This window comes from Heterocephalus glaber, unplaced genomic scaffold (genome assembly GCF_053883595.1).
Source record: "Heterocephalus glaber isolate CG9 unplaced genomic scaffold, H.glaber_assembly_v1.0 deba00001509, whole genome shotgun sequence".
Lineage (NCBI taxonomy): Eukaryota > Metazoa > Chordata > Mammalia > Rodentia > Bathyergidae > Heterocephalus > Heterocephalus glaber.
The window spans coordinates 13359396-13374176 of NW_028258325.1; positions in this window are offsets into that span (position 1 = coordinate 13359396).

Below are 14781 nucleotides of genomic sequence, written 5' to 3' on the forward strand. Positions count from 1 at the left end.
AAACAAACAGCATGTGTAGGAACATTATTGCCAGCTATCACGACTGTTATTGTTGCTGACTTTTCTATTTCTAAACTTTCAGAGAAGTGCTTTCCATAAAACTCAAGAGTCAAGAAAAAGAAATATATTTCTTCCAAACTTAACTTAACAGAGTTGGTATTTTAACCAAAATAAAATTTTCCACTTGCAAAGTTCAGAGCGCGTAATAGTTTATGAAAGGGAAAAAGAAATCAAGGCTTCCCTGAAAATTCTGGATTTGCTCACTCCCAATATTTACCAGAAATTGCTAGACTTTCTAGATTAAGCAAATTAAAATCAGCCCAAGGCAGTGTTCTTTGAACATAGCTCTTTCTATTTCCAAAGCAGAGCAATAGTCTAAAAAAAAATCTCTTAGTATGAAACAATTATGTAATCTTCAGGGTAAAACATGAAACATACATAAGAAGGCTACCATCCTTCCATTAAAACAGCAAAACTAGTTTAAATTTGAAACTCCCCCTTTTGTGATGGAGAATAGGGTTTTTAAATTTCTCAGCTAATATTTAGACACAAAGTATTTTAATGTATCAGGAAGTCCCTGTCTCTCTGCCTAATCCTACTGTATCATAATGCGTCCTTGCACAATGGAGACGCATGCGTGCTTAATTTCCATAAATTACACAGCCAGACGTTTTCATAAAGACAAATTCCAATTGTAAACTAGTAAACCTAGCCGAATGTCCTTTGATGTCTCTGAGAAAGACCACGGGGGCAGCTTCAGATTTCCCACGTGGGACTGTGTCCCTTGGAGTAGGTGAAAAGCGGAGGTAGTGTTTTTGCCTCTCATATCTCTTTGATAACTTGGATGTGTTCTTCTGAGACTGAAATTAGTCCCTTTTTGAAAAGAAAAAGTCCTGAACATTGCAGACAAACCCTATCAGCCTTTCTTCCCAAAAGCTCTACATCTAAATCAAACAATGTCTGCTTCTCTGCAGCCATGGTCTGATTTCGATCTTTAGGATGGTGCCTCTAAGCAATAGTCTAAGTTTTTGGATTATTTTACCTTGTATTTTTCTTTGTCTTTAAATTTTCTCCTCCCAAGCTCTCTTATAACTTACAGCTCTCTTAGATCAAAGCAAATGCCACCCAGGCCTCTCCACTCAGGTGCCTTGGCGTTTTCACCATTCAGTTGTGGAATTTCCTGGACAGATCTTATTCTCAGCAACCCTGTTGACATAATTTAACATACAGGTTATAAAGACTCCTGTGGGCCCCTCGCCTTCCTGTTTACTTTCGCTCCTCAGTGGAACTTAGTGCTCAGAAGCTGGGCTCCTTTAAAGCCCAATCCGGATCACCTCCCCCAAAGCAGGAAAGGTGTGAAAGCAAACAGAGGAAAGCAAATACGGGGGCTTCTCAACAGGACCTCAGTGCCTGCTCCCTTTGAGAGGTGACCAGGGAGGGAGACTTCTGAGCGGGAGGCAGGATGGGGACCAGGGATTCATTTCTGAGTCCCGCTGGGTTGAGCTTTCGCAGGGTGGCTTTGTTGTGAGGTGAGAGTGTCGAAGATGAGTGAGTTCTGGGACCACCCCACCCCCCACCCCCTGGCCACCGCTGCCTGGCAAAGGGCAGTGCATTGTAACACTGGAGAGGACCCTCAGATTCTGGATCCTTACTAGAACTAGCCAGCTGGAGGACTCCTTAGTCTAGTAAATGGCTCCTGATTGGCTAATCCATGTGCACTTCTGGAAAAGAGACCTTTTTCTATGTTTGCCTACAGGGAGTAGAAATTATGCAGGCTGGACCAGAAAGCTCCAAATGGGTCATCCCAGGTCCAGATGAGCCAAAATGTCCTGACTAAGAAGCAGTGCCAGAAGGCCCTTTAACAGCACTTGGATTTTGTAAGCTCCGGACAAAGCAGCTGTTGATGGCTCTGGGTGTGTGGAATGTGGTGGGTTCCAGCCCAAGGTGTGGTGGGAGGGAGAAGTCAGCAGGTCAGTGCCAGGTGGCACTGAAGCAGGCATCCAGAGACCAGAGGCTCCCAGGGGAGGAGTCATTTATTTGCATGGCCACCAGGGAAGGGATGAGAATTTCCAGGGTAGGTAGCATAGGGGGCCCCAGGAAAGAATGTTTCTTTAATCTGTGGTGTGAAGGCTGCAGCAACAGGGTGGCATCTGGTCCCGGAAAGGGCCGGTGTGGAGATGTGGATTCCGAGCGTTCCCCTCCGCAGGAGCCCGTCGAGTCAGTGCAGGTCTTTGTGAGAATTCGCTTTGTTTTTTAAAAGGCAATTTTAAGTGACTTAAATTATAAACAAGTACTTAAAAAAAACCCTCTTGCACATACTCTTCCTGGATAAAATGGAAACATTAATATGGGTTTATTCTGCTACTTTCAACCTAAATCCCAATTTTTATTGAGATAATCTGGAATTTAAAACCAAGAGTTTAGGGTGGGCAGTAGGTCAGTGGTAGAGTCTTTATCTACAATGCTAACATCGCTGTCTTCAAATCTCTGCACTGCAAGAATGAATAAATACATAGGCAAAACCCAGAGTTCTAATAAATGTGTGCTTTATTAGTTAATTAAAACATTGTTAATATTGTTAATGTATGATCATATGTTCTTTCACTTAGATTATAAAGTATTTTCTCATCTGCTTTAAGTGTCTAATCTTTAATGATAACTTATTCTACATTTACTTTTATTTTTGTTACTTTTTTTTAAACACCAAAATACTTCCACATCTTGATGTCCATAGTTTGGGGAGTTACTAATGAGAAATGAGCTTTGCACAGAATTCTTTTATTAAAAAATCACTGAGTTGGGGTATGGAGGTACATGCCTATAAGTGCAGGGCTATGGCAGCCAGGATTGTAGGTTCAAGGCCAGTCTGGGTAATTTATTGATTTAGTGAGATGCTGTCTCAAAAATTCAAAAAATAATTAAAAAGGGCTTAGGGATGTAGCTCAGTGGCAAGGCCTTGGTTCAGTCCCTAATACCACACACACACACACACACACACACACACACACACACACAAATTCACTTGTTAAAAGTGAGTCCCATTTTCATTTAATCAATTGTATAAGGAGTTATTTGTGGAAATTTCAGATAATTAGAGAGAAATATTTTCAATGTATTCCACTGAGGTGTTGGTCTCCCTAAAAGAGTGGTGGTTGATGGAGCTATCCTTTGATTTTCTTGCATGTAGGGGTTGATGAAAGGAGAGAGAGAGAGAAAGGGGGGGGTTAGGTACCATTACAAAAACACATAATGTCTATATTTTACTCAAGAATTCCTTGGCCAACTCTCATACAAATGTAGACTTGTTTTGCACAGAGTATAGAATCAAAGTGTACTTTCTAAATCTGAATGTGGGGTTGCCTTGTTTTTTGACCTCATATCAGGATAGTTTGCTTACTGAAGAATTTTGAGGTCAAAAGGTTTTCTGCTCAAAACACTGAAATTTCATTACTGAACATTCCTATTGAACGTTTGCTATCCGGCAGACCCCTTCCTAGATTTTGCACATAAGTCCTTGACATTTTTGAATTTGTATTATTGGAAGGCCAAAAGACATCTTTTATTTCCTCTCTCCCTTCCTTATTTCTCTTACTTCTTATTTCAAGTGGGTGCATACAGGATTTTTCCTTCTTTATTTTTGAATATAATTACTGAGTACAAGGCTGAGAGCACATTTAATTTTACTAATTTTTACTGGTCTTGAGTTACCTTTCAAGATGTGAGGTTAAATATCATTAAATACACTTTTCTCTATATACTTTATTGTGATACTTTATAATTCTCATATGTTTATCCTTTTCCTCATTTGTTAGACTATTCTCTCCACTAATTTTTCTGATGTTGCATTTAGTTATATTTAATTACTATTTACAGTGCAATTTTTAATTCAGCAATTATATGTTTAATTATTGTGTTCCTTTCTGATCTTAGATAATTCTCTTTTTCATGACTGCCTATTTCTTGATTTATGTTTTCTTTGAGAACACAATTTATATATTCAAAAATACTATTTTTTTTGCAGCAAATCTATTCCACTGATAAGCATTTCCACATTCCTCAGACTGATCTCTCTCTTTTGAAGCATATTATCTTTTTATATCTGAATTTTCTTTTTGGTCATCTTTACAAAGAGAGAGCTCTGCTGGCTTCGTAAGACTGAGTAGCTTGAAAGGAGTCCTTTTGGTGAGGTCTCCTTTCTGAACATTTCAGATCTAAGTAAATGAACAGAAGAAAAGAATGCATGTACTTTAGATCTACTCGGCCATTTCTGAGGTGCTTGATCCTTACAGTTCTAAGTGAAAGGATAGATAAAAAGTTTTAATTTACTTGAGATCTATGTGATCATTTCTGAGATGTATGTACCTTACATACAAGTGAAGGATAGAAGAAAAAATTTCAATTACTCTAGATCGTCTTAGTCATTTCTGTGTTCCAGCAATGAGAAGCAGGTTGATATTGGGATTTAACAGAGAACTGAGGCCATCATTTCCTTTAGGAAAAGTCATTTCACTGCCCTTTTGTTGAAACTCCCTGAGGCCCCTCTATGCTGTTCTCTTCTGACACCCACGGGACTTTTTTATTTCTGTGGCCCATGGCATCATCTTATTTATAGACATATTTACCCTGGGGTCTTTGAGAGTTACATATCCCGCCCCAAACTTTTCGTGGGATTTTCAAAAATTTTAGGAGTGATTTTGTGAAGTTGATTTCCATTTTTCCCAGAACACAATGCTATTCCTTCATACAAGATAATTTTCTAGCTGCTTTCCTATGAATCTAATTTTGTCCAAATTATGCTATAGCATATGCTTATTATTATTTCACCAATAACTTTTCTTCTGTAGACAACATTTTCTTGTATGGAGAACATTTATCAGCCTTAGTTCTCTGATTTAGGCCTCATGATTGGATTTGGGCAGATGGTAGAAGGACAGATGTGCTCTGCGTACCATCACACTTTTTAAAGTAAAGTAATACACATAGTCCTTTTATTTTCCCTTCCTGCGTGGTCAAATGTTCTTGAAGAAGCTAGAATGGTCATCTTGGGCTATGAGATGGAGCTGCACATTAAGGATGACAGAACAACAAGACAGAATACATCTGGGTTCTGTAGGCATGACAAGATTATTTTTCTCATTTATCATCAGGATCATAGAAGAGATCCCCATTGTAAAAGGCAGATTCATAAAAGAAAAACATAAAAATGAAGTGTAATGTTGATGTGACACAAGAGACTTTGGAAATAAATACCCAAGTAAAAAGGTGAAAATATATATATTTTTGGACAAAGGTGCAGAGGTATGATTGGAGGACAAAAGGATCTAATTAATACTGAATAAACTCGGAAGGATGTAACGAGCCATGATTATTCAGGTTCTTTGGGGGTTGTTCTGTGTGACTTTTCTTCTTTCTAAGTAGAGGGCAGGACACCTGTCATGATGAGCTTCATGGCAGCAGAGAGGGTAGAAGAGTGGCTGTCTCTGGTTTGATGGCCTGGGTCATAGGAGAAAGGGTGAGGAACTTTAATTTATATGTTGTGCTGCAGGGGAAAGCAGTAGGAGCAGGTCAGAGAGATCTTCCTGTTTCTGTTTTCTCAATGGCGAAGCACTGAATCATGGGCTGGCATGTCCTGAACCCGCAATTCCAACAAGTGCACCTGTACAACTCTCTTGGAATGCTCACAATTGGACTGTTGAGTGAACAAGAATTCTTTCCATTTTCGCAGTTCTATACAGTATTTGTTTTTATATTTCTGCTAGGAATCTCTAGGAATGGCAGCTTGCTCTGGTTTCCAAGGCTGAGATAGGTTATTACATTGATCATTTTTCATGGGACGTGAGAGGCTTTTTGGAATCCAGCAGACCTCCTCACTTTCGCTTATTCCTGACATGATTTCAAAGAGTGGTAGAATTCTTCTAAGACAAGGTCACTTTACCTGTGATCAGCTTTCCTCTCTCCACTTGATTTTTGCCATCCTACCATACTACTACCAAGAGGTAGTGTTTTTATTCATTGATGAAACACATTTTTATTTATGACCTGCTTCTATTCAAGCTCCACTAAAAGTACCAGAGATAATTCATGGTTACTTGCAGACCTTATCATTTAATAGCAGGAGAAAGAAACATAGAAAATAAGCCCATTAAAGTTTATAGGAGGGAACATACAGGGGGCAGTAAAGGCAGAGGAAAAGGTGTTAAGGTAACAATGCTCCCACTGGCCTTCTTTACATTCCGCTAGAAGGATTCACATCACTGCTATATTTCTATTCCGTGATGCACCCACCACAAAGGCTGACTGTTTTTTTCTCTTTTTGAAAAGATATGAGTTAAAGGGCAATTCGTTTAATGGACTTGAGATTATTGTTTATTAAATAGTAAGCATTAGCCCTATTGAAAAGGAAACTTAACTAGTTCAACAACTCAAGAAATGAATAAGTACTAACACACAGTTTTGTTTCCTTTTTGAATTCTTACAAAAGTTATTTTTTTTGCTACGGATTGTATACCTAAGGTAAACTATAGATCACCCAGAACTGTGCAAAGTGCCAAATAAGCAGTACAATCACAAATCATTTATTGGGGAAGGAGAGAGGGAAGAAGAGAAGGAAGGAAGGAAAAAAATGAAGAAAAAATGTAAAGGATATAGTGTGGCATGGCCTATATTCATTGTTAGATTTTAAGAAACCACAATTTCTATTTGTTATGTATGATCTGTAATCCCCAAAACTGACATTTATTCAGTAGGTCTGATACAAAATTAAAATTATTGAAGTAAAAACAGGAGAGTGGGAAGTTCTGTTATTTGATTTGATGTCAGGGGAGCTAAGTGAGACTTCTGGTCAATTTATTAGTTCAGTGGTATTTGGCATGATAATTTGCTCCAGTGGGTCTCAAATTTCACATTTATTGTTTGGGCATCAGATCGGTCATGCAATTGTTTTGTGACATGAGATGAGATATCTATAGAGCTACTTATCAGCAATCCAAACACAAAAGCATCCAAACACTCAAGAAATGGGAATGAGAAAGAAGTAGATTATTTTGTTGCTTCAGATTGTTTTCAGTTGATTTCTATGTTTTCTCAGTATACTATAAAATTATTTGTGAATGACAGTTTTTTTGTTTACCAAAAACATTTCATGTCTTGTTTCACTATCTAAAGTTTTGAGAGGATATCCAGTCTTGTTTTATAGTAGGCCATCTTAATATGTTTTCGATGCTATAATAAAACACTTTAAATTGGATAACTGAAAACAGAAAATTTTGTGTATAATTTTAATATCACAATAATGTGGATTAGATTTCAACACATTTATTTTGTGCAACATTCAGACCACAGCCACACCACTTTAGGCTTAATTTTTATTGACTGTCTTTTAATGTCTCTCTTTGGTATACTAATAAATATGACAATTGGTGTTGTTTAATATTTATCACATTAAGGAAAACAATTTGCAGAAAGCCTTTGTTTTGAAGTAGAATGATAAAGATTTACCAGAAAGCTTATAGAATTTTTCACTTGTAATATTAAGCTAGTATACATTCTTGAAATTTGTGTTGGTTAGCTTTTCATTACTGGGATTAAAAAACCTACCACCCACAACTTAAAGAAGAAAAGATTGATTTTTGGCTCATGGTTTCAGAGAATTCAGTCCATCGTTGGTTGGCTCTAAGGCAGAAACATCAATGGGAAAGAGGATATAGTAAAGAAAAGCAGGTTAACTCATGCATCAGGAAGCAGAGAGCAGGGGAAAAGCTCAGAAGAAGGAGTTAAGGACCAGAAACTCTTCCCAAGGTCATGCCCCAGTGAGCCACCTGCCACACAGAGGGTGCTTTGCTAATCTCCTAGGCGTCTCTCGGGCAATCAAGTTGACAATCAAGGTTAATCATTGCAGCACTGATCTACCTTTTCTTTCCCTGAATAAGCCTTGTCTCTTACATATTCTATTGAAATTGATTGATGAATCTGTCATTGTGAGGTAGATGATTTTGTGGTTTCAAGTGATCTCAAATGTTGTTGATTTAAATTAACAGATTATTTCTTTTTTGACAGTAATAAGTATTCATCCTTATGGGGTGAAGCTCGATGTTTCAGTACATTCATACATTGTGTAGTGTCAACTCAGGATATTAGGGTTATCCATCAATTCAATCATTTATCATTTCTTTGTGGTGAGAACATTTGCAATCTTATCTTCTAGCTATTTTGAAATATGTGATACAATATTTTTGACTACAATCACCCTTTTGTGAAATAAAGCACCAGAACTTACTCTTCCTGTTTGTGGCTTTGTTCCCTAGTTTAATCACTCTCTCCAACCAACCCATAACCTCCCCTTCCTGGCCTCTGCTAACTGCTATCTTGTTCTCTACTTCTATGAGCCCAGCTTTTTTAGATTTCACGTGGGAGTAAAAGCATGTAGTGTCCTGTTTTTTTGTGTGTGTGCCAACATAATGACTTCTTGGTCTAGCCATATTACCACAAATGACAGGATTTCACTATTTTTGTGTCTGAGTATTATTCTATCGTGTATGTATCTTGATGGATGTCTTGGGCAATGCCTCCTTTTCTCTATTGTGTTGTAATACACAGGAGAGTCTAGCCACCTTAGTCAGCTTGGTCTGGGACAGGCTCTGCAGCAGCTGTGCTCCCCATGCTGGGTCATGGGTTCACCTCCACTGGAACACAGCTTCTGTGCCATCAGTGAAGGGAGGGGCGAACCTGGGAATCACACACTGGTGATTAACTGCTGCTTCACAAGAATCATGTTCATTCCTGCTGAGACTGTACTGGCTATAGAAAAATCACATGGCCATAGCTAAATGCAAGGATATGTGATAATAAAATCTTTCTGTGTACCAAAAAAAGAGGACAGATGAATATAGGTGAACAGGAACAAAGTCTGCCATAATGGCTAATATTTTACAGATTATGCTTATACATTCCTTTTCTTTTCTTTTTTCCTTTTCCTTTCCTTTTTTTATTGGTTCCTGCTGGCCTTAAACTTGAAATCTTCCTGCCTCTGCCTCCAGAGTGCTAGGAATACAGGGATGTACCAATACGACTGGTTGGTACACTTTCATTCTTAATGAAGTTTGTATGTAACAGCTCTTCTGCTACTCTTGTCTAACTTAATTAGCAGGATTATAAAATATATACACCAAGAAAATTAGATGTACATGCTTTCTTACAAAATTGCTAAGTTTACTGATGAAATTTTGGTTAGATATACCCAAGGTGTTCTAGAATTACAGTATAAAATTTTAAAAAACTAATATATGGTCAGATTCCCTATGCTTTCCTCAGTGAATTATGTTATTGATACTTTCATATTATTGTCTACTTGAGATTTTCAAACACTTCTCAAACTTTTTAAATGTTCATTTAAAAAATAGTTTTGGTTTCTTTTGTTATGATAGCATAATTTTACTTTTTAATTTTGTGTATCTGTGTTTTTCTCCATTTTTCATGGTAAACTGTTCAGAGACCTATGCACTTATTCCTTAGGGATCCAGAAGATTCCAGAATCTTCTGTGTATATTCTACCGCATTAGGTCATCTGTTGTAGAGTCTCTATGTACTTTCTCATTAATTTTCTGAATAGGCAATGCAAACACAAAGAAATTCAAGGAAAAATAAAATTCCCTCTAATATTATCCTCTCAGCTAGACATATTCCTGTGAGGAAGGCTAAGTCAATTTCTTGTGAATACATGCAGGAATACTCTAAATTATACACATATTTTTCATACTAGTATATACATATTTTTGTATTTTTCCCTTTCCACAAATGAGATAATACTGCATTATGGAATTTTGCACATAAAATATATATCTTCAAATAATCGCATGTCTGTACACAAAGTTATTTCATTAATTTCTATCACTACACAGTGTTAGCATGTACCATTGAACCACTATTGATTTGGCCAGATCTCTCTTGTTAGACTTTTGGGTATTGGTTCCTCCCTGCCCCCTTATCATGACAGTACAAAGTGTGGCAATTAGTATCCTCACATAGCTGTCCTTTTACACACTTACAGTGTACACACAGAAGAGGCACACCAGAGTGCAACCTGGTCATGATTTTAACTTTGATAGATACAGTCAAATTGTCCTGTATAGCAGGTGTTCTGATTTATGTCACCAGGAGCTGTGTATGAGGCTAAATATTTCCTGAGATAATTTGTGTGTTATCAATTATTTGGATTTTTTCTAGTCTAGCAGGTTAAAAGAAAACAGATCTTATTGTATTGTAATTTGCATTTTTCTTATGATGAGTGAGGTTAACAATTTCTGTGTTTTATTTGTTTGAAAGCCATTAGGATTTTTCTTCTGTGAATGGAGCATGCATGTAGCCTCTGTCCATATTTTCTAATGGGGATACCATTCCTTTTTGTTTTCACTGAAAGGCACTGAAAGTTGCAATGTCTATTCATACTTTATTATTTTTTTTTGGTTTTACTTACACTGGTTACCTTAAAATAGCTTTTATTTTACATATTTAGATTTTGTTATGGCTCCTATATTTTATTTTATTTTTTTGGTACCGGGTATTGAACTTGGGTCCTTGTGCTTGTGCAGCAGGTGGCGAAACCACTGAGTTAAATCTCCGGCCCATGGCGCCTCTGTTTTAGAAAAACCTAAAGAAGTCTTTGCTCCTTTGAAAATGTTCTCTAAAAAGTAAAGAAAGAAAGCTGTATTATATTTTGTTCAAGGTCATTTCTGTTTTTTTCTTTTTCTACATGGAATTCTTTGATGTAGATGGAATTTAGTTTGATGTGAAGGCTGAGGTATGGATTTTACTTGTTTTCTTCTAGATGAATATCCAGTATATTGAATATAATTTTTACAGTAATTCATATTTTCATCTAATTTGAAATGCCAAATTTATGATTTATTTATTTTATGATTTTTTATTTTTTATGATTTATTATGTCAGCATATATATTTAGTTTTATAGGATATATTTACATACTGGCACATTAAAGATAAATTATTTTCAGTTTTCTTTTTAATATAGCTTAATATTTACTATATCTAATCCTTTTTAGAAATTTATTAACTACTTTTCATTTATTTTTCCATTTAAACTGTAAAACTTGTGTTCATAGAAATGTTCTAGAAAATGTTTTCATGTGTACACTTATTGAGATTATGATAAATTTATGAACTAATTTAGCAAATAATGTGATATGCTTTCCGTAATTTAAGTCAACCTTTGTCTCTCCCTCACAGGTATGCTGAGAGCTCTGCATCCCAACTTTTAGTTCCCTCTTAAAATACTATCATATATTCCAGAATTACCAGATTCTGAAAGTAAATATCTAAAGCAGACAGACAAACATCTAAATGAGATTTATAAAAACATACATGTATTATATATATTTGATTAAAGATTTTGGAGGGAGAAAAGTAATTTGAAAACAACCTATCATTAATTTTATCAGAGAGCCAAGAGTAGACATTAGACCTATGAAAAATAATAATACTGTGTTGTTAAAAGAACATTCACATAAGAGAAATGAGATTTGGGGAATTTTTGATGAAATGAAAGTGGAAAACTTTACACAGTTGCATCAGAAAAATCTAAATAATCCTCTCAGAAAGGAATGAAGAGTAATAGAATCTGAAATTCTTTTAACCTGAGATATTAAAAAACTAGAGGAACAGAGATTTCAGAAATAGAGGACAGAAGAAATAATCAATGAAATATGATGAAATAACAAATATTGGATGAACCTTCAGAGTAAACATAGGTTGTATCAAAAACCTAGTGCTGCATAACAAGTCAGTTTTGAACATCGAATTAAGACAAAATTAACTCTGTTATCTCTCATGGTTTCTGTAGGTCCAGGATGTAGTGGCAGCTTGGCTAAGTGCCTTCGATTCCAGTATTCTAGAGGTTGTGGCAGGCTTTTGGTCAGGGCTGCAGTCTTCTGAGGGCTTGACTTGGGCTGCCGGACCCATCCAAGTTGGCTCCTTGTGTGGCTAACAATCGATTATTTGTGTACTTTGATATTTATGGTGTTTTTTTATGATAACCCAAGCAGACTAAGATGGGACCACATGTTTTATCCCTAGGAATGTTGGTGTAGCCATATCCTGGCTGGCACATCAGGTTGCCAGAATAGAGTAGGAACCTAGAACAAGAAAGACCCCTGTAGCCAATCTAGGCATGACATCATGAGCTTTGGTGTTGAGCCAAATGACTCTGTACTCTGTATGGAGTTTGTTAGAAGTGCAAGGATCCACTTTGGAGTTCATCGCAAGCTCCAATGTGAATATTCCAAGGTAATCCCCTGGGAATCTGGAGAAAGGCTATGCCAACTGCCACTGATGATTTCATGCCATGTGAGCTCTTAGGATGATGCTTATTCCAATGAAGATGGGAGGTGGGGCCTGAGGAAGGTATTAAGTCAGGATAGTATAGCCATCACAAGTGAAATTAGTGTTCTTATTAAAGATACCTCTGAGAGCTCTATAGCTCTCTTTCTGCCATTTAAAGCTACAATTGAGCCTCCTATTTTTCTTCTTTTTTAGGATGCCTTCCCTGACCCACACACCCCTTCCTTGGACCTCTCTTGTGCACGTGCCCATCACCATTACTCAGTAACTTATTGTAATTATTTATTTGAATATTGAGGTCCACCTGGAACAGTAAGCTCCTTGAATGCAGTATTTACATTTTTAAAAGAATTTGTCTACAAGACCAGGTGGAGTATTTGGAATATAACATGTAATTAACAGTGGAGCTGAGATTTAAAATCAGCCCTAGTTATTGAATGAAAGAATGAATAACAAACAGAATCTCTTACAGGTTTATCTGGAAAATGGGGCGCTAGGGCACATTTGGTAGAATATGTTTTTATTTTAAATTTTTTATCCTGGAGAAAATTTTGTGATATTTCATAGAATCGACCATTATTTTCCAAAGCTCAGGATGTAATATAATACATAATCATGTATCATTCTGTTTTCCTGAGAAAGTTATTGTTCATCATCTTGGATATTTGGACCTTGCGTTGAGAACATGAAATACTCATCTGTTAGGCTCTGGAATAAGGGAAGAGAAGAATATGGTAATGAGGAGAGAGATAGGAATACATCTGCATGCCGCCAGTTGTACTTCGACCAATCTCCAGGGTTTACTTTGGAGGCTGCTGTTCAGAAGAACTAGCTACTTTGATGTTTGCTCACCAATTCCTGGGTAATCTGTTATTCCCCTTGGGGATGCTGTTTTTCCCATGGGCAGTTATTTTTGTTTGTGTTATAGAAATAAAACCACAGACTCTAAAGAGTTTGTCCTAGGGTGTTGTTCAACTCTGCAGCAAACTACTATTTCTATTCTCTTCTTTGGAGACACCTAAAATGTGCCTTTCATTCCTCAAACCTAATGTATGCAAGGAATCTCTTGCCCTGAGGTTCTTCTGCTTTTTAATGAGTTCACTTTGATGACAACTAAACACGGCAGGTATGTCAGGAGATGCACCCAGCATTTCATCCAGAAATAGTTTAATTTTAAAATTCTCACATATGTGTAATGTGACTGGACCTAATATTTAGGTTGAAATGTGTAGATTTTGTTTCCTTCTGTCTGAAACATTGTCGCCAAATTTATGGTGTAGCTCACAGTTGGGCTGGGAGTGGCTAACTCTGGCCAAAATACACATTTGACTCTCACATGTCACTGAGTAAAATCCTCTATGCTTGGTTTGAGACTATAAAATGAGTTGGTGGCAATGGGAAGTGTTGGATGAGATGATCTTTGCAGAGCTTCAAATACTACTGCCCACTGAAGATTGGCTCATATGTATCCTTTGCCTGGTTTTTGAAACCTAGGCAGGTTTCTTCATTTAAATACCCTCAAATATGTACAGGTCAACATGCAAACATGAGCCAAGCATCTTGGCCATTTTCTGTGTTCTCTGTGGTGATGAATAATCCCATCATTTCTGCAGTCATCAGAAAGATGCCCAGACACTATCCTTGATATCATAATTATATTCTATACTGAATACAAGTCTGTGGGAAAACTTCTTATTAATGGCTCTTATGTTAGAGTTGCTCTGATTAACTTTAAACTGGATTATTGTTTAATAAATCTTAGTTAATTTTATCATTGCTGAGACAAAATACCTGACACCCACAAGTTAAAGGAGGAAAGGTTTGTTTAGCTTATAGTTTGTGGAGGTTTCAGTTCATAGTCAGCTGCCTCCAAGGCAGGGTGGCATGGCAGCGGGACATCACAGAGAAGAAGCAGTCCATGACAGGCAGAGCAGGCAGAAGGCAGCAAGCAGCAAACAAGAGCAGCAGCAGAGCCTGTCTTTGTATGGCATCCAGGCTGGCTGCCCTTTGTGTGGTGCCACCCACATTGAGGGGGATGCACCCTTAATCCCAGCATCACATGCTTAATTCCAGCAGAGTCACATGCTAATCCAGCCACCTTCGAAACTTCCCACCTATGACTAAATGAGGCTTTGGGGGGATATTTAGACACAAGTCATAACAAAAGACAATATTTCTGTAATACTTCATGATTATTTCCCTTTGAGTAGCTTTTTGCTTTTAGGATGAGATCATGAGATGAAAGACATAAGACAGGTGTGATATAAAGGAACAGCAGATATTAAAAGAAGAAGAAGAAGAGGACTTTTTGGGGGGGTTAAGGGTCAGATGGGAAAGGAGAATTGAAGGACAAGACATCTCCTCACTGTATAGCCTGGAAAAATTCCAATACTGCATTTAGCAAGGCATCTGTATATTATGACACATGACT